The sequence below is a fragment of the Bufo bufo genome, chromosome 6 (assembly GCF_905171765.1).
Source record: "Bufo bufo chromosome 6, aBufBuf1.1, whole genome shotgun sequence".
NCBI lineage: Eukaryota > Metazoa > Chordata > Amphibia > Anura > Bufonidae > Bufo > Bufo bufo.
The window spans coordinates 412,098,896-412,118,897 of record NC_053394.1 but is presented as its reverse complement, the minus strand read 5'-3'; the positions used below and the strand labels follow the sequence as shown (position 1 = coordinate 412,118,897).

The 20,002-nt window shown below is 45.6% G+C and overlaps 3 non-coding genes across 3 annotated transcripts; all 3 read right to left on the bottom strand.

Annotated features, from left to right (window-relative positions):
* Positions 1–6,007: 6,007 nt before the first annotated feature.
* Positions 6,008–6,191, bottom strand: LOC121006396. The gene has a single exon (XR_005780246.1). It is a non-coding gene; the product is annotated as a U2 spliceosomal RNA (small nuclear RNA).
* An 8,460-nt stretch (positions 6,192–14,651) lies between these two features.
* Positions 14,652–14,840, bottom strand: LOC121006399. The gene has a single exon (XR_005780249.1). It is a non-coding gene; the product is annotated as a U2 spliceosomal RNA (small nuclear RNA).
* Positions 14,841–17,488: 2,648 nt separating this feature from the next.
* LOC121006418 lies at positions 17,489–17,687 on the bottom strand. Its single transcript, XR_005780266.1, has one exon. It is a non-coding gene; the product is annotated as a U2 spliceosomal RNA (small nuclear RNA).
* Between the last annotated feature and the right edge of the window lie 2,315 nt (positions 17,688–20,002).

The following is a 20,002-nucleotide window of genomic DNA, read 5'->3' as shown; positions in this document are numbered from 1 at the left end:
TCAAAGTTTACATATACAAGTTCCAAACACCATACAACAAAACAACATCAGAGACAAAATACAAAAACCGTACATCGTCTAAATTAATTCTTGATCAAAAATCTCCACTTTTTGAACTTCCACACTCCCTCAGAATCCACACCACCACCATACTGTTTATCCCACACATAAATTACATAGAGCCTAGACAAAAATAATTTTACACACTCATTCACAGTCACAATTTCTCTCTTAAAGACTAACAAATTTCTTACATCCCACAAACATTCCATAATACAAACCATGATGAACCACAAAATTCTTTCATTTCTCCTCCCACTTGCGCCAATACCAAACAACCCGACCTTCCAAACCAAATTCACTACACCCGTCAATTCTTTCACTAACCCACCCACACTTCTCCATACTTCATTTGCATACCCACACTCCCAAAACAAATGTCTCACAGATTCATCCTCCCCACAACCTTCCCTTGGGCAAGTTTCTGTTCTCACTAGATCTCTTCTTTTCTGAAACTCACGTACTGGCAAGATGTTTTGAAACCCCATCCACACAATGTCTTTCTGTCTGTTAGTTGTACCAGCAATCATCAATTTCTTCCACACACTTACTGCAGCATCCGAACTCAACCCCACAATATCACATGCATTCTCACTTTGTCTAAGTTTCGCCATCACTTTCTTCTTATCCTTAAACTCATTCATTCCTACAGCCAATAAATCATATTTTCTGATAAAACTCTCAATCACCTCATACCATACTGGACATTTGAACGACACAGGCACTCTAGCATCTCTTTTACACCACCTCAGACCATACATCATCCATCCAGACATATATTTCATCATGTACGCGCAATTGTTTTGTTTTTCCACCAGACACACAAATTTTTTTATATAATTTAAACCAAGAAAAAATTCAAAATTTGGAAAATCCAAGCCCCCATTCATACATCTTTTATACACATGCTCTCTTTTCAGTCTTTCCATACAACTTCCCCAAAGGAAAGAAAAAACCAATTTCTCCGCTCTCTTAACTTTCTTTGAACACGCGGGATAGACTCCAGCCACAAAAAGAACTATTGGCAAAATGATTGCCTTGATAATTAACACTTTCCCTGACAGCGAAAGATCCCTCATTCTCCAAAAATTTATCTTTTTTTCTATCTTTCTTCCACACTCATCCCAACTCTCATTCCCTTTCAAATCATCATTAAATCGGATACCCAACACCTTCACATCCCCACTCTCATTCTTCACATTCTCCAAACAAATACTCCTATCACCAAAACATTTGAAACTACATTTACTCCAATTCACTTTAAAAGCAGACACCCCACAAAACATATCCAGCCATAACCTTCCTCTCCTCATGGTAGCCAAATTATCACTAACAATCACAACGTCATCCATATATCCAAGTACCTTAACAGTTTTACCCATACTTCCTGGAATCAACATACCTTTCATCACCTTATCCTTTCTTACCAAACACATTAACAACTCAATCACAACAATAAAAAGTACAGGCGACATAGGACAGCCCTGCCTCACACCACTCTGCACATTCACTTTTCTACTCAACCAACCATTGATCAAAAATTCACTCGACACATTCCTATATAAACTCTTCACACTATCCACAAAACTCTTTGGAAACCCCATCCACTCCAACACAACAAACATAAATCGGTGAGCCACTCTATCATACGCTTTTTCAAAATCAATTGAAAACAACATGCATTTCTGTTTTCTATACATACAGTCACCAATCACATCTCTCAACAACATTAAATTCCCACTCATACTCCTACCAGGCACAGCACACACTTGACTCTCATTTACAACCTCACCAACCACATCCCGCATCCGAGTTGCCAACAACTTAGTATAAATTTTGTAATCGGCATTTAATAACGTGATAGGTCTCCAGTTCTCAACCTTATTTCTATCACCTTTTTTGAAAATCAAAACCACCACACCCTCCTTCATAGACTTACCTATTTCTCCATTCACCCACATATACTTACAAACCTCCACAAAATCTTTACCAATCCACTCCCACATTCTCATATACAACTCAATCGGCAATCCATCCTTACCCGGCGTCTTATTTTTTTTGCAGCTCCAAACAATCTTTCTTACTTCCTCTATCAAGATATCCTTACACAACAAAACTTGACTATCCACACTAAGCTTCTCATCCAAACCATTCAATAACTCCCACATCAGACCTTCATCAATCCATTTTCTCTCATACAACTTCCCATAGAAATCTTCCACTACACCAATCACACTTTTACCACTAACACACTCATCACTGTTATTCATCAATTCCTCCATATCCTTTCGTTTATCACATACTTTTTTAAAGAAAAATCTAGAACATTTTTCATTCTTTTCAATCATATCAACTTTCGTCCTAAAAATAATCTCTTTACCCTTCCTTTCCATAAACACATTCTTTTTTCTTCTTGCATCCTCTAACAAATCTTTCACATCCACTCCCATACCACTCAGTTTCCTCAACCACTCAATCCTCAAAATTAGATCCTTATATTCATTTCTCAGCCTCCTTGCTCTTTTGTAGGCCCATTTCTTAAAAAAAAGCCTAATTCTTGACTTTATCCATTCCCACCAAAGTAACACATTCACAAAATCATTCTTTCTCAACTTCCACCTTTCATACTGATACTTCAAAACTCTCATCACCTTCTCATCCTCCAACAAAACCATATTTAATTTCCATACACCCCTACCATACCTAGTCTCTTCATCACCTTCCACACAAACAGACAAACACATATGATCAGTGAATATAACATCAAACTGTAACATTTTTTTACAACTTAAACCCTTGGACAAAAAAACAAAATCAATCCTAGACGTAATGCCCCCCCTGTCTGCTTTATAAGTGGCAGGTGGAGGCTTTCCTAGCGTCAAAGCTGCATCCACTAAAGAAAGATCTGCCACTATTTTACTCAACTTATTCCCTGTTATATCTAACTTTTCCCCTTCAACTGTACAATTGAAATCTCCTAACCAAATAGTCGGCATCCTGCCTAACAACAAAATATTCAACCTCTCTAACAAATCTAATCGCTCCTTTTTCTCCGTAGGACAGTAAACATTGACTACCCTCACCCTCCACCCTTTGTAATTAATCATGGCAATAACACATCTTCCCGCCTCCACCACCGTATAATTTTCAAAAGAACAGTCCTTATTACATAATAGAATCCCAACGCCATCGTTTCTGTTCACACTGGAGCCCGACCATACTGAGCCCCCATAAGTCCACTCACAAGCAGGCACCGGTTCAACAATGCCACACTCTTGTAGGCAAGCAATATCTGCCTTTTGCTTCTTGATCCAATCGAAGACAGCAGTTCGTCTGGCTTTAGATTTTAATAACCGGACGTTCAAAGATATAACATTGAGTTCAGTCTTACCCATTATAAGATGTTATTTCGGGTATAGTTGTCTGTAACCCACAAGTTCATCATCCTACCCCGCCTGGAGGTTGGCCTCCGAAAGCGAAGTCTCTCGCCCTTGCATCATCCAAATAGGCAGCATTCTCAGGAATACACGAGCCAGGATATATATCCTGTCTAACCGGACTTTGCTCCTGTTCGGTGCATTGTGGAGGCAGTAAGCGGGGTTTTTTTACAACGGCATCCAAGATTTCTTCTGCCGGTCTCAAGGAAGGTGATATAAAAGCACTGGTGGACGCCAAGTCTCCTTGCTCTCTTTTCTCCTCATCATGTGGATCCTCCATTTCGTCCCAACCAAACTTCGGAGACCTGGGTAAGGGAGAGAGCGCCTCCCCTTCTCCCCGGAGATCTGAACCTGCTCCGAAAATCTGGGGAAACTCCTCTGCTTGAAAAAAGTCCATCTCCACATTTTCTGTGTTCTCATCAGAGGCAATGGGATGAATAGACTGGTGAGTACTCTCAGCCGACTCTATGTTAATCTGTGGCCGCAAAGGCTCCTGGGAGGTTTGCACTGAAGTCTGAGGTTGCTGTTCTGCCTCCTGTGGAGGCTCTTTAGCTCTTGCCCTGACAGCATCTGCATATGTACTCTTTGATCTGAAACCCCGGGAAGGGCAATCCTTGAACGCGTGACCTTCTTTTTCGCAAAGGTTACAGATGATAGGGTTTTTGCAATCCTTCGTAACATGCCCTTCTTTTCGGCATTTTGAGCAAACAACAGCACTTTGATCACAGTACTCTTGTATGTGTCCATACACTTTACACTTACGACAGTAAGCTGGAGCGTCCTGGAAGAAGATCAAGCCTCTTTCTTTGCCAATCGCAAAACTTTGAGGAGGATGGCTCATTCCTCCTGGGCTTAAAGGATCAGGTCGGAATCTCACAAAATATTTATGCTTTCCAGTCCATAACCCGTGGCTGCCCATGATCTTGTGCGAATATGTAACTTTTTCACAATATTTGGTCAAAAACAGGAAAATGTCATCAGTGTCCACATATGGGTTGTACATGAAGACAACTAAGTGCACGTCTCTATTGTACAATATAGTAAAAGTCAACCCATCCAGGTCTGGGTTATTTTTGTTAGCTTCCAAGTGCATGTATAGGTTATGGCAAGCTCCAATGGAAGTTAAGACCAACACACGGCGTCCACCAATTCTATCTTGTAAACATAAGACATCAAGCATCTTGACTTTCAAAATTTTAAAGAGTACCTCTTTCACCAGGAATTCATCCGTGAACTTGTCCTTCTTTCCTTCCTCCACAGAAATCGCAAAAGCATTGCGGACCCGGAAGTCTCCGGTCCTAGCGTAGTCGATACGCACGCCCATCTCCAATCTTCTGATCGCCTTCCCGGGTGTCCTCCCTTCTCCCAATAGCAGCGAGCAGCTTTAGACAAGCTGCAGGGCCAAGAGCATGGTCGGAAGACCTTCTGGCAAGACCTAGATCTTAGCCAAAAGGGCGAGAAGCGATACCCGCTCGGCCTCGACAACGGGGCCGCTTATCGCCAATGCTGAGCACTTCTCATAGCAACTGCCCTACAGGCCCCAGCCATAGCCACAGTCCGGGAGGCTTCTTGCTCGCTCACAAAACAAGAAAAAACGTGCGTCCTACGCTCAGAAATCACCAGAATGCTGCTCTTCGTGTTCGCCATTTGCATAGCTCCGCCCACCGCTGTTGGACACGCCTTTTCGCCGCACGAAATTCCTGGTGCCAAAGCACGCCAAGCAGTAGTAAAAATGAAAAACAGGAGTGAATGGAGAAGTTGTGGAAAAAAACAAAAAAAAAAAAAAAAAAAAAAATTGTTGATTGTGATGTCATGGCCCTATTGTTGAGTGTTCCATCAGGGCCCTTGTGATGTCATCCAATACCTGACCTTTCTTGACCTCTTTGACCTCTTGACCTGACAAGGCTCTTGTGACACGCGCAGTGTTCCGTCCATTGCCCAGACAAGGTAAGTCCAGCTGCATAGGAAGTGCTGGGCTACTTTTTAGCCTCCAAGTAATCTAGTTGAAAAGATCCACAAGAGGGAGACACAGGCAAACTTTACTCATTTATTGAAGCACTGCAAAAGCTAAATGGTTACATCCAGCCAACTTGATACAAAAAGGGTCGATTGCCTGCCAGAGACGACTCAGCAACCCTCCGAGGTGTGCACAACAGGCCCAAATCAAACGTGGAGGAGGGGAGGAGGTCCAAACAATTCATTCATTCAGGTGATAAGCCAATTAACCAATCATCACTCCTAATTGGATCCAGGGTGTGAGGAGACTGGCTGGCTGGCTGGCTGGGTTGCTTGGTGCTGGAAACAACCAACAGCTGATGCAATTAGGAAATTGACAGACTAGATGCAGGTATTATATGCAAAAAGCAACACTGCACTTGCACTGACTGGGCAGACAGAGGAGAAGCTGAAAGAGGCACGACACACACAACTTTCCACTTGCTTGGCTGGAAGGATGATGCTTGCAATCCAATCTCAATTTCAATTTCATTCTGTTTTTCATACTGCATTAGAAGGGGTGCACCGGTCCTGGAGGTACTGCAATACCAGGTCAATGCGTGGAGTGGACAGAGCAAGCTCTTTTTCCATCTCCCTGTTCGAAAAATCCATTTAATATATGGTCCCCAGATAGGGGACGTATCAGATATTAAACTGATAAGAACAGATTTTTTTTGATTGAAACGTCTTTATTACGATCAGTCATCATACTTACATACATTAGTACTGTGACGCAGCACAGGCCATGAAACAGTACATAATAAATTACTTACAGTCGTCTTTGCGAGCATGGCATTGTTATGTAAAGCACGGGCTAACCCACACTATACATCGCAATGAATGCTACACTAGCATACCTATTCAATCACAAAACCTTCCAACAAAGCATTTAGACAGTGATGAGGGAAGGGGAAGTGGGAAGGAGGGGGTAGGGGGGGATCACATGCCCTTAGCTTTATTGAGAAGACAAATACAAACGGGGGGAGAGGGGGAAGGAGAGGGGTTTATTCCTCTTCTTCTTCGTCGACGTCCGAGATGTTGTAGTCCTGCAGCATACTATGGATAAGTCTGCGGCAGTCCTGGACGGACTTGTTCTCCCTCCTGAGAATAAGCCGGTTCCTAGCAAACCAAATAGCGTCCTTAAAACAGTTCATAAGGCGCCAGGCCTCCTGGATGGCTCCAACAGTATGAATCCCAGGAAATAGTCCGTACAGCACCGAAGTGTGTTGCAGGCTGTTCCTGGGCACTGAGTCTTTGAGTTCATGTTCCAGGGAATCCAACAGGCGCTGTGCAAAGCGGCACTCCCAAAACAGGTGGTAAGATGTTTCCTCCACGAAAGGGCACCTGGGGCAGTACCGGGTTTTGCACAGGTTACGGGCATGCATGAATGACCGGATTGGCAGTCCGCCCTGAATGGCCATCCATGACAAGTCCTTATGCCCGTTAGTCAACCTGTTTGACGACACATTAGTCCAAACTGTCTCTAGTGTGTCGTCCTGGATCCCTGGAATTGACTCGACCACGTCCTTTGCTCTGATGAGTTTGTGGATAGTTTTTGGCTTCCACAAGTCGGGTTTGAGGCCCTCCAGCTGGTGTTCCCTCACAAACCTGACGACGTCCCCGTAGAACCAGGGAGCGTGCCAGTTGTAAGGGATGGAGCTGTCCCACTTGTCCCAGCCCAGACCCCTCCAGAGGGGCAGGAGGAAAAAGCGAGACATAGCCTTGCCCGCAGAGCCGTTAGCAGTTCTTAGAGTCCGACGAACGCTGTCACAAACAAAGGCAATCCGCAGTAAAGTGGGCAGGTCCGGTATGCCCTTTCCGCCCTTGCGGGGCTCTTTGTACATGATGGCTCGTTTCACTCTGTCCATCTTAGATCCCCAGATGAAGCGAAACACTGTCCTGGTGATGGCCCTGGAAACGGTGGCAAGAGGGGGCCATGCCTGTGCGGTGTACTGGAGCACAGGCAAAACTTCATTTCGCAGGACGAGTGCTTTACCTTCGATCGTGAGGTGTCTAAGGCTCCACAGTCCGATTCTTTGATTCACCTTGGCCAAGCGTTCTTCCCAAGACTTGAGGGCTGCGCCTTCCTTCCCGAACCAGACTCCCAGAATTTTGATGAAGTTTGGTTTGATGGTAAATGGGAAGGGGGCAGAAGAGGCCAGTTGCCAGTCCCCGAAGAGCATGGCTTCTGACTTGCCGCAGTTGACTTTGGCCCCTGAAGCTTGTCCGAACTCCTCGCAGGTCTGGACGAGTGTAGTCACCGAACGCTGGTCAGCGCAGAAGACGGTCACGTCGTCCATGTACAGCGAGCACTTGACCTCGTAGTGTCCAGGTCCTGGTGCGGTGATCCCTCTGATCTCCCCGTTCTGTCGGATAGCCTCCGCGAAGGATTCTATAACACAAACAAAAAGGAGAGGTGAAAGAGGGCAGCCTTGCCTGACCCCGGAGAGGACAGGGAAGGGGTCGGTCTTCCAGCCGTTCACCAACACCGTGCTGCAAATGTCAGAGTACATCAGGTCAACAAAAGAACAGAACCTCCCGCCCAGACCTAGCCTGCGCAGCGCCTTGCCCATAAATTCGTGAGAGACCCGGTCGAATGCCTTCTCCTGGTCCAGGCTGACCAGGGCGGCATGAACACGGCGGTCCTGGATGTAGTGCACCGTGTCTCTCACAAGGGCGAGGCTGTCTGCGATCCTGCGGCCTGGAATGCCGCAGGTCTGGTCCGGGTGGACGATTCCGCCGATGACGACCTTCAGCCGATTTGCCAGTACCTTGGCGAGGATCTTGTAGTCCACGTTCAGGAGAGAGATGGGACGCCAGTTTTTCAGGTCACATCTCTCCCCCTTCCGCTTATACAGGATCGTGATCATTCCTTCCCTCAAGGATGGGGGCATTGTACCCTCCACCACCATCTCCCCATAGAGTTCCAACAGGTCCGGACAGATCAGGTCCCCCAGCGCTACATAGAGCTCTGCTGGGAGGCCGTCACTGCCCGGGGTCCTGCCGGGCCTAAAGGATCTAGCGGCAGAGAGCACCTCCCCCACCGTCAGAGGGTCATCCATGGCCTCCGTACCTGCAGGATCAAGGTGGTTAGTGATACCTGACAGGAATTTATCGGCGGCCTTCTGGTCGGTGTTCCTCAGGGAGTAGAAGTCGCTGTAGAAGTCTGTGACGACTCCCATTACTTCCTCCTTCCCCGAGCGCATGTTGCCGTCTTTGTCTCGGAGTTCGTTCAGGGGCGTGTGGCCGGCATGGAGTTTCCTGAAAAAGAACGAGTTACACTTCTCATCCTTATCCAGGTTTTCCACTTTGGAACGGAAGACGATTCGTCTGGATTCCTCCTCAAAGTGCCTTTTCAGGCTCTTTTTGGTCTTATCCAGGTCCTCCCCTACGTCCCAGCCGCACCGGTGAAGATCTTGCAGGGACCGCAACTCACGTTGCAGTGCTCTGAAGGCCTTCTTTTTCTCACACGCCTGGTGTTGTTGCTTGGCCTGAAAGAAACAACGAAACTGGACTTTAACATACTCCCACCAGTCACTAGTACATTTAAAGAAGCATTTGTCGTTCCGCCAGGATATGTAGGTATCCCTAAGCTCCGCCAGCACATCTCCCCGACTCAGCAGAGCGCAGTTCAGCTTCCAGGACCCACGGCCCGGGGGGAACCCGGTGCCTAGGGTGCACTGGACCTGAATGGCCCTGTGGTCGGAGAAGAAGCAGGGGACCATAGAGTGCCTACACTGCCTGACTGCCCGAGAGGCAAACACGAAGTCGATCCGAGAACGGAGTGAGCCATCGGGCCGGCACCACGTATAATTAATGGAGCCGTTCCCCATGGATCCCACAACATCCTGCAAGGACGCCTCGGTCACCATCTCGATAAGCAGTTTGGAAGTGACGTCTAGCTTGCTTGAGGTCCCGGAGCTGCGTCCGTCCTCCTCTATCGGGCAGTTGAAGTCCCCGGCCATCACTACGGCCCTGGTGGTAGCAAGCTGCGGTCGTAGGGCCTGGAATAACTCCAGTCGCTCACCCTTGTCAGGGGAGGCGTACACGTTGATGAGCCTAACCGGCTCTCCCGCCCAGGAGCCGTCTACGACAAGAAGCCTGCCGCAGACGAGCTCCTGGACGGAGTCAAGTGTGAACGCGTTTCCCCTGAGGAGGATGGCAACCCCGGCCGACTTGCAGCTGCCACCACCGGACCAGTAGGAGGGGCCATGGGACCACTGCCTGGCCAGGTGGTTGTAGGACCTAGAGGGGGGCAAAGCACATTCCTGCAACATGTAAACGTCGGCAACCTGAGAAGTAAGAAAGGTTAGTATCGTCTGACGTCTAGTCCGATCTCTAATGCTCCTAACATTGATGGAAAAAAGGTTAAAGTTAGCCATCATGTAAGAGAAAGAAAAGGGTTAGCAGAGAACGATACAGCTTAGTTACCACTCCGGTCGTCCGGCGGTTCCTCTACTTCTTCTTGTCCGCTGTCTGGGGGTTGCCCCTGTAATAGCGCAAAGGCGGCTTCGATCTCTTCCAGAGTTATCTGTAGCCGCATCGGGTCGGCGGTTGCCCCGTTGGCCACCATCTCCTCCACCTCGGTCTCGTCGAGGCTACTGGGGATGTGGAGGGGTTGCTGTTGGGGGTCCTCGTTGGTGGCCACCGGTTCTTCCATCTGCTGTTCTGTTTCTTCTTCTTTGTTGGTTGAGGCCACGTCCTCTACCTCGAGCATCTTCTTTTTGGATTGGTCAGCCGTGGGGCTGTCCCTACCCTTTCTCTTTCCTTTCCTCTGACTGACATCTGGGGAGACAAGAGGGGGAAATTCCTCCATAGAGAGGGCTACAGCAGCTGGAGGAGAGGTTAGTTCTGCTGTAGTGGTGGCGACGGGGCGGGTTGGGCTGGGGGCACGGGAGGGGGCCACTGAGGTGGTGGGGGGTTGGATGTGGATAACCTCAGTGGTGGTGACGACAGGGCGGGCGGTTGGGCAGGAGGAGGGGGGGGCGGGAGCATGGGCAGGGGGAGATGTCCGCTTACCTTCTTTCTTAGATGGCTTCTCTTTGGGCTGTGTTGCCGCCTGGGCCGCGGCTTGTGGGGGGTTCCGGGCGGCCGGGGCCCTGGCTGCGACTGAAGCCCAGGTGCGGTCCCTCTTTGGGCAGTCCTTGTAGACGTGGGAGGCCAGCCCGCACAGGTTGCACGCCACCTTCTTTGGACAGTCTTTGGTCTCGTGACCTGTGACCCGGCAGATTCGGCAGGGATCCTCCTTGCAGTTCCTCAACTCGTGGCCCTTCTGTCCACATTTCCTGCAGAATTGTGGCATGTCCGGGTAGTAGATGAGGCCGTGGGAGTTTCCGAGGGAAAAAGACTGGGGCAGGTGCTGGAGGCCGTCTTCTGCAGTCGCGTCCTTGTTCAGTTTCACGACCGCTGACCACTTTCCGGTCCAGAAGCCGAGTCCGTTCAGGATGTGGGTGGGTTCCCTCACCACTGTGCAGAATCGATTCAGGAAAGTGGTGATGTCTTTACCGGGGGTGTGTGGGTTCCTCATAGACACCGTAATCCTTCTTTCCTCCCTCTGAATGGGGCAATTCCCGACAAAGTGAGAAAATGTGGAGTCCGATGCTGCCGATTTTACCTTCTCCCAATATCTTCTACAGATGTTGATCGACGCGAAGGTCACGTAGAAGATCCCGGTCATAAAGGCTTGAACGCTGAGGGTCTCTGGCTTTGAAAATCCCTGGTCCACCAGCATCTTCTGGCAGAAGATTTCCTCGGTCATCTCCGGGGACTTTCCATCCACCTCCTTCAGCTTCATGGCGACGGTCTGCCGCATCCAGGGCTCCAGTGAAGGGGCGACCTGGCCGGGCTTTCCGCCGCCTTTCTGCCGGGCAGAGGCGTCTGGTCCGGCCCCAGAGGGTCCAGGAGGCTTGGTGGCTTGGGTCTTCTTAGCCGGTCCTGCAGCATCCTTCTTGGTCTTGGGGGGCTTGGAGGTTGTGGCCATGGCTACTTCCTTCTAGCCCTCTTCCTGTGGTGTCTTCGCAAAGCGTCCTTTTGCCGCAGGGGGCGGAGCTTTGCGGCTTCCTTCTTGCTGGGCGGAGCTTCTTCCGGGGAGAGCTTCGCCGAGCTTCTTTCCTCGTCGAGGTCCCCCGAGGCCGGAGTCTTCAGGCCGGAGTCTTCAGTCCTCGTCGTCGGGGTTCCTCGTCGAGTCTTCGCAAAGTCTTCTCCTGGATCGCAGTCGGAGAAGATCTTCCAGCTGTCGTGTTCGGGGCTGTCTAGATCCAAGTAAGCACTGTCTAACGTCGTACACCAAGACTATTAAGCCACAGGCCAAGAGGAGGTCGGAGACCAGAGCACTCTTGTTCCCTGGGGAATAGCCCTACACCCAATAGCAGCAGTGAGCTGAAGCTGAATTTAATCAACGATGCTCAAAGGCAGAGTGCAGGGGGTACCCACAAGGACCTGGGCCGGCAAGAAAAGGCAGACTGATAAGAACAGATGAGGTTTCAACATAAATTTTTTAATGAAAAACAAAATACAGAAAAATGAAACCAATTTTTGTAAAATAACCATAAGTAAATAAATAAGGTACATAGTACATAAATTGAAACACATAATACCTAAATATCCATTACCAAAAATTAAATTGACTTATATTCAGTATATACACAAACCAAAAACCTTATATAATCAATCTCTTATTTTTCGCTATCATAAACCCTAATAAACCATCTTGCATTCTTTCTAAATCCTCCATTGACATGTCTATTTTTCCTTCAAGCACTTTTCTAAACCAGGGCACAACCTGATATCTTTCTACAAAATCCTCTGGATCATCCTCATAGCGTTTTAACACTGCATTCCTTGCTTTCTGCCTCTCTTCCCCTGGATATTCTACATCAATCTTATGCTCCCATTCAGTTGAGATTGGTGATAATCTTGCTTTCCCCCTTTTTTCCTCCTTTTTTTTCCTTTTTTTCTCATCTTCTGAGGCTGAAATTTCCAACCCTAACTCTTGCTCTGTTACTTTTCTCTTTTCCTCTTTCTTTTTACCTATTATATCACTTTTCTTTTTAACCTCATTTTCTCTTTCTTCTGTCTTTTTATCCTGATCTCTTTTCCTTGTACAAGTATAGTACACATGCCCCACTTGACCACACAAATTACATTTCTTTCCTTCTTTACATGTTTCAGACACATGACCCACACTCTCACAGTTATTACACCATTGGTAGGCACAGTCTTTTTTCTCATGTCCATATTGTTTACAGTTCCTGCAAAAAATACTCATACCGCTAAAAAATAAATCACCATTAATATTACCGATTTTAAACCGACTTGGTGGAACGGATATTACTCCTTCCTTTTCAACAAAAGTCACAAAAAACTTCCGTTTCATTGTCCATATTCCATGTCTATTATATATTTTTCCAGCTGAAATTACTTTTTCACAATGTCTCTCCAAAAACATACAAATGTCCTCTTCTGAGACGTAAGGACTATACATCAAGACTGTAATCATCCTTTGTCTCTTAGGAAAATGCGGTATTACCTCTATTCCATTCAGCACAGGATTCAGAATACACTGTTCCAAGAGTTTAACTGCCATGTTGCACAACTCCTCCGAGACGAAAATAACATCAAAGGTCCCTCTCTTAGGGAAGTCCAGGATGGCTAAGATAGACTCTTTTTGAAAGTCCATCAGGCCCAACAAAATATTCTCCACCAGGAAATCCAGACCTTTTCCTTTCTTTTCTGGATCTTGAAAGACAAATCGAATTCCATTTTTAATTTTCTGGAACGCAGGCACTTCACCAGGCATCTGATTCTCCGGCTCTGGAGCTCCTCCCCGATCAAAGTTTCGGACCTCCATCTCCGCCATGTCGCCAATTCTGCCAAAACGATGCAGCTCAGGTACCAACGAAAGCCCTTCACCCACCACCGAAGTAGCAGGCAGGTATGGTGATCGCCTCTCGTTGCCTGGGGACTAAGCCAGCTGCCCTATAGCAGCAATGGTTAAGGCCCTGGCTATAAACCAGGACCCGCTCCAAAGGCCGAGCAGCCGGGTACCCCAGGCACCTTCTGACCAAGACCCAATGTATCCCTACACTTGATCTTAGCCAAAAGGCCGAGAAGCGATACCCGCTCGGCCTCGACAACGGGGCCGCTTATCGCCAATGCTGAGCACTTCTCATAGCAACTGCCCTACAGGCCCCAGCCATAGCCACAGTCCGGGAGGCTTCTTGCTCGCTCACAAAACAAGAAAAAACGTGCGTCCTACGCTCAGAAATCACCAGAATGCTGCTCTTCGTGTTCGCCATTTGCATAGCTCCGCCCACCGCTGTTGGACACGCCTTTTCGCCGCACGAAATTCCTGGTGCCAAAGCACGCCAAGCAGTAGTAAAAATGAAAAACAGGAGTGAATGGAGAAGTTGTGAAAAAAAAAAAAAAAAAAAAAAAAAAAAACATTGTTGATTGTGATGTCATGGCCCTATTGTTGAGTGTTCCATCAGGGCCCTTGTGATGTCATCCAATACCTGACCTTTCTTGACCTCTTTGACCTCTTGACCTGACAAGGCTCTTGTGACACGCGCAGTGTTCCGTCCATTGCCCAGACAAGGTAAGTCCAGCTGCATAGGAAGTGCTGGGCTACTTTTTAGCCTCCAAGTAATCTAGTTGAAAAGATCCACAAGAGGGAGACACAGGCAAACTTTACTCATTTATTGAAGCACTGCAAAAGCTAAATGGTTACATCCAGCCAACTTGATACAAAAAGGGTCGATTGCCTGCCAGAGACGACTCAGCAACCCTCCGAGGTGTGCACAACAGGCCCAAATCAAACGTGGAGGAGGGGAGGAGGTCCAAACAATTCATTCATTCAGGTGATAAGCCAATTAACCAATCATCACTCCTAATTGGATCCAGGGTGTGAGGAGACTGGCTGGCTGGCTGGCTGGGTTGCTTGGTGCTGGAAACAACCAACAGCTGATGCAATTAGGAAATTGACAGACTAGATGCAGGTATTATATGCAAAAAGCAACACTGCACTTGCACTGACTGGGCAGACAGAGGAGAAGCTGAAAGAGGCACGACACACACAACTTTCCACTTGCTTGGCTGGAAGGATGATGCTTGCAATCCAATCTCAATTTCAATTTCATTCTGTTTTTCATACTGCATTAGAAGGGGTGCACCGGTCCTGGAGGTACTGCAATACCAGGTCAATGCGTGGAGTGGACAGAGCAAGCTCTTTTTCCATCTCCCTGTTCGAAAAATCCATTTAATATATGGTCCCCAGATAGGGGACGTATCAGATATTAAACTGATAAGAACAGATAAGGTTTCAACATAAATTTATTAATGAAAAACAAAATACAGAAAATGAAACCAATTTTTGTAAAATAACCATAAGTAAATAAATAAGGTACATAATACATAAATTGAAACACATAATACCTAAATATCCATTACCAAAAATTAAATTGACTTATATTCAGTATATACACAAACCAAAAACCTTATATAATCAATCTCTTATTTTTCGCTATCATAAACCCTAATAAACCATCTTGCATTCTTTCTAAATCCTCCATTGACATGTCTATTTTTTCTTCAAGCACTTTTCTAAACCAGGGCACAACCTGATATCTTTCTACAAAATCCTCTGGATCATCCTCATAGCGTTTTAACACTGCATTCCTTGCTTTCTGCCTCTCTTCCCCTGGATATTCTACATCAATCTTATGCTCCCATTCAGTTGAGATTGGTGATAATCTTGCTTTCCCCCTTTTTTCCTCCTTTTTTTTCCTTTTTTTCTCATCTTCTGAGGCTGAAATTTCCAACCCTAACTCTTGCTCTGTTACTTTTCTCTTTTCCTCTTTCTTTTTACCTATTATATCACTTTTCTTTTTAACCTCACTTTCTCTTTCTTCTGTCTTTTTATCCTGATCTCTTTTCCTTGTACAAGTATAGTACACATGCCCCACTTGACCACACAAATTACATTTCTTTCCTTCTTTACATGTTTCAGACACATGACCCACACTCTCACAGTTATTACACCATTGGTAGGCACAGTCTTTTTTCTCATGTCCATATTGTTTACAGTTCCTGCAAAAAATACTCATACCGCTAAAAAATAAATCACCATTAATATTACCGATTTTAAACCGACTTGGTGGAACGGATATTACTCCTTCCTTTTCAACAAAAGTCACAAAAAACTTCCGTTTCATTGTCCATATTCCATGTCTATTATATATTTTTCCAGCTGAAATTACTTTTTCACAATGTCTCTCCAAAAACATACAAATGTCCTCTTCTGAGACGTAAGGACTATACATCAAGACTGTAATCATCCTTTGTCTCTTAGGAAAATGCGGTATTACCTCTATTCCATTCAGCACAGGATTCAGAATACACTGTTCCAAGAGTTTAACTGCCATGTTGCACAACTCCTCCGAGACGAAAATAACATCAAAGGTCCCTCTCTTAGGGAAGTCCAGGATGGCTAAGATAGACTCTTTTTGAAAGTCCATCAGGCCCAACAAAATATTCTCCACCAGGAAATCCAGACCTTTTCCTTTCTTTTCTGGATCTTGAAAGACAAATCGAATTCCATTTTTAATTTTCTGGAACGCAGGCACTTCACCAGGCATCTGATTCTCCGGCTCTGGAGCTCCTCCCCGATCAAAGTTTCGGACCTCCATCTCCGCCATGTCGCCAATTCTGCCAAAACGATGCAGCTCAGGTACCAACGAAAGCCCTTCACCCACCACCGAAGTAGCAGGCAGGTATGGTGATCGCCTCTCGTTGCCTGGGGACTAAGCCAGCTGCCCTATAGCAGCAATGGTTAAGGCCCTGGCTATAAACCAGGACCCGCTCCAAAGGCCGAGCAGCCGGGTACCCCAGGCACCTTCTGACCAAGACCCAATGTATCCCTACACTTGATCTTAGCCAAAAGGCCGAGAAGCGATACCCGCTCGGCCTCGACAACGGGGCCGCTTATCGCCAATGCTGAGCACTTCTCATAGCAACTGCCCTACAGGCCCCAGCCATAGCCACAGTCCGGGAGGCTTCTTGCTCGCTCACAAAACAAGAAAAAACGTGCGTCCTACGCTCAGAAATCACCAGAATGCTGCTCTTCGTGTTCGCCATTTGCATAGCTCCGCCCACCGCTGTTGGACACGCCTTTTCGCCGCACGAAATTCCTGGTGCCAAAGCACGCCAAGCAGTAGTAAAAATGAAAAACAGGAGTGAATGGAGAAGTTGTGAAAAAAAAAAAAAAAAAAAAAAAAAAAAAACATTGTTGATTGTGATGTCATGGCCCTATTGTTGAGTGTTCCATCAGGGCCCTTGTGATGTCATCCAATACCTGACCTTTCTTGACCTCTTTGACCTCTTGACCTGACAAGGCTCTTGTGACACGCGCAGTGTTCCGTCCATTGCCCAGACAAGGTAAGTCCAGCTGCATAGGAAGTGCTGGGCTACTTTTTAGCCTCCAAGTAATCTAGTTGAAAAGATCCACAAGAGGGAGACACAGGCAAACTTTACTCATTTATTGAAGCACTGCAAAAGCTAAATGGTTACATCCAGCCAACTTGATACAAAAAGGGTCAATTGCCTGCCAGAGACGACTCAGCAACCCTCCGAGGTGTGCACAACAGGCCCAAATCAAACGTGGAGGAGGGGAGGAGGTCCAAACAATTCATTCATTCAGGTGATAAGCCAATTAACCAATCATCACTCCTAATTGGATCCAGGGTGTGAGGAGACTGGCTGGCTGGCTGGCTGGGTTGCTTGGTGCTGGAAACAACCAACAGCTGATGCAATTAGGAAATTGACAGACTAGATGCAGGTATTATATGCAAAAAGCAACACTGCACTTGCACTGACTGGGCAGACAGAGGAGAAGCTGAAAGAGGCACGACACACACAACTTTCCACTTGCTTGGCTGGAAGGATGATGCTTGCAATCCAATCTCAATTTCAATTTCATTCTGTTTTTCATACTGCATTAGAAGGGGTGCACCGGTCCTGGAGGTACTGCAATACCAGGTCAATGCGTGGAGTGGACAGAGCAAGCTCTTTTTCCATCTCCCTGTTCGAAAAATCCATTTAATATATGGTCCCCAGATAGGGGACGTATCAGATATTAAACTGATAAGAACAGATTTTTTTTTTTTTTTTTTTTATTTTATTTTATTTTAAAACAAAAATTCAAAGTTTACATATACAAGTTCCAAACACCATACAACAAAACAACATCAGAGACAAAATACAAAAACCGTACATCGTCTAAATTAATTCTTGATCAAAAATCTCCACTTTTTGAACTTCCACACTCCCTCAGAATCCACACCACCACCATACTGTTTATCCCACACATAAATTACATAGAGCCTAGACAAAAATAATTTTACACACTCATTCACAGTCACAATTTCTCTCTTAAAGACTAACAAATTTCTTACATCCCACAAACATTCCATAATACAAACCATGATGAACCACAAAATTCTTTCATTTCTCCTCCCACTTGCGCCAATACCAAACAACCCGACCTTCCAAACCAAATTCACTACACCCGTCAATTCTTTCACTAACCCACCCACACTTCTCCATACTTCATTTGCATACCCACACTCCCAAAACAAATGTCTCACAGATTCATCCTCCCCACAACCTTCCCTTGGGCAAGTTTCTGTTCTCACTAGATCTCTTCTTTTCTGAAACTCACGTACTGGCAAGATGTTTTGAAACCCCATCCACACAATGTCTTTCTGTCTGTTAGTTGTACCAGCAATCATCAATTTCTTCCACACACTTACTGCAGCATCCGAACTCAACCCCACAATATCACATGCATTCTCACTTTGTCTAAGTTTCGCCATCACTTTCTTCTTATCCTTAAACTCATTCATTCCTACAGCCAATAAATCATATTTTCTGATAAAACTCTCAATCACCTCATACCATACTGGACATTTGAACGACACAGGCACTCTAGCATCTCTTTTACACCACCTCAGACCATACATCATCCATCCAGACATATATTTCATCATGTACGCGCAATTGTTTTGTTTTTCCACCAGACACACAAATTTTTTTATATAATTTAAACCAAGAAAAAATTCAAAATTTGGAAAATCCAAGCCCCCATTCATACATCTTTTATACACATGCTCTCTTTTCAGTCTTTCCATACAACTTCCCCAAAGGAAAGAAAAAACCAATTTCTCCGCTCTCTTAACTTTCTTTGAACACGCGGGATAGACTCCAGCCACAAAAAGAACTATTGGCAAAATGATTGCCTTGATAATTAACACTTTCCCTGACAGCGAAAGATCCCTCATTCTCCAAAAATTTATCTTTTTTTCTATCTTTCTTCCACACTCATCCCAACTCTCATTCCCTTTCAAATCATCATTAAATCGGATACCCAACACCTTCACATCCCCACTCTCATTCTTCACATTCTCCAAACAAATACTCCTATCACCAAAACATTTGAAACTACATTTACTCCAATTCACTTTAAAAGCAGACACCCCACAAAACATATCCAGCCATAACCTTCCTCTCCTCATGGTAGCCAAATTATCACTAACAATCACAACGTCATCCATATATCCAAGTACCTTAACAGTTTTACCCATACTTCCTGGAATCAACATACCTTTCATCACCTTATCCTTTCTTACCAAACACATTAACAACTCAATCACAACAATAAAAAGTACAGGCGACATAGGACAGCCCTGCCTCACACCACTCTGCACATTCACTTTTCTACTCAACCAACCATTGATCAAAAATTCACTCGACACATTCCTATATAAACTCTTCACACTATCCACAAAACTCTTTGGAAACCCCATCCACTCCAACACAACAAACATAAATCGGTGAGCCACTCTATCATACGCTTTTTCAAAATCAATTGAAAACAACATGCATTTCTGTTTTCTATACATACAGTCACCAATCACATCTCTCAACAACATTAAATTCCCACTCATACTCCTACCAGGCACAGCACACACTTGACTCTCATTTACAACCTCACCAACCACATCCCGCATCCGAGTTGCCAACAACTTAGTATAAATTTTGTAATCGGCATTTAATAACGTGATAGGTCTCCAGTTCTCAACCTTATTTCTATCACCTTTTTTGAAAATCAAAACCACCACACCCTCCTTCATAGACTTACCTATTTCTCCATTCACCCACATATACTTACAAACCTCCACAAAATCTTTACCAATCCACTCCCACATTCTCATATACAACTCAATCGGCAATCCATCCTTACCCGGCGTCTTATTTTTTTTGCAGCTCCAAACAATCTTTCTTACTTCCTCTATCAAGATATCCTTACACAACAAAACTTGACTATCCACACTAAGCTTCTCATCCAAACCATTCAATAACTCCCACATCAGACCTTCATCAATCCATTTTCTCTCATACAACTTCCCATAGAAATCTTCCACTACACCAATCACACTTTTACCACTAACACACTC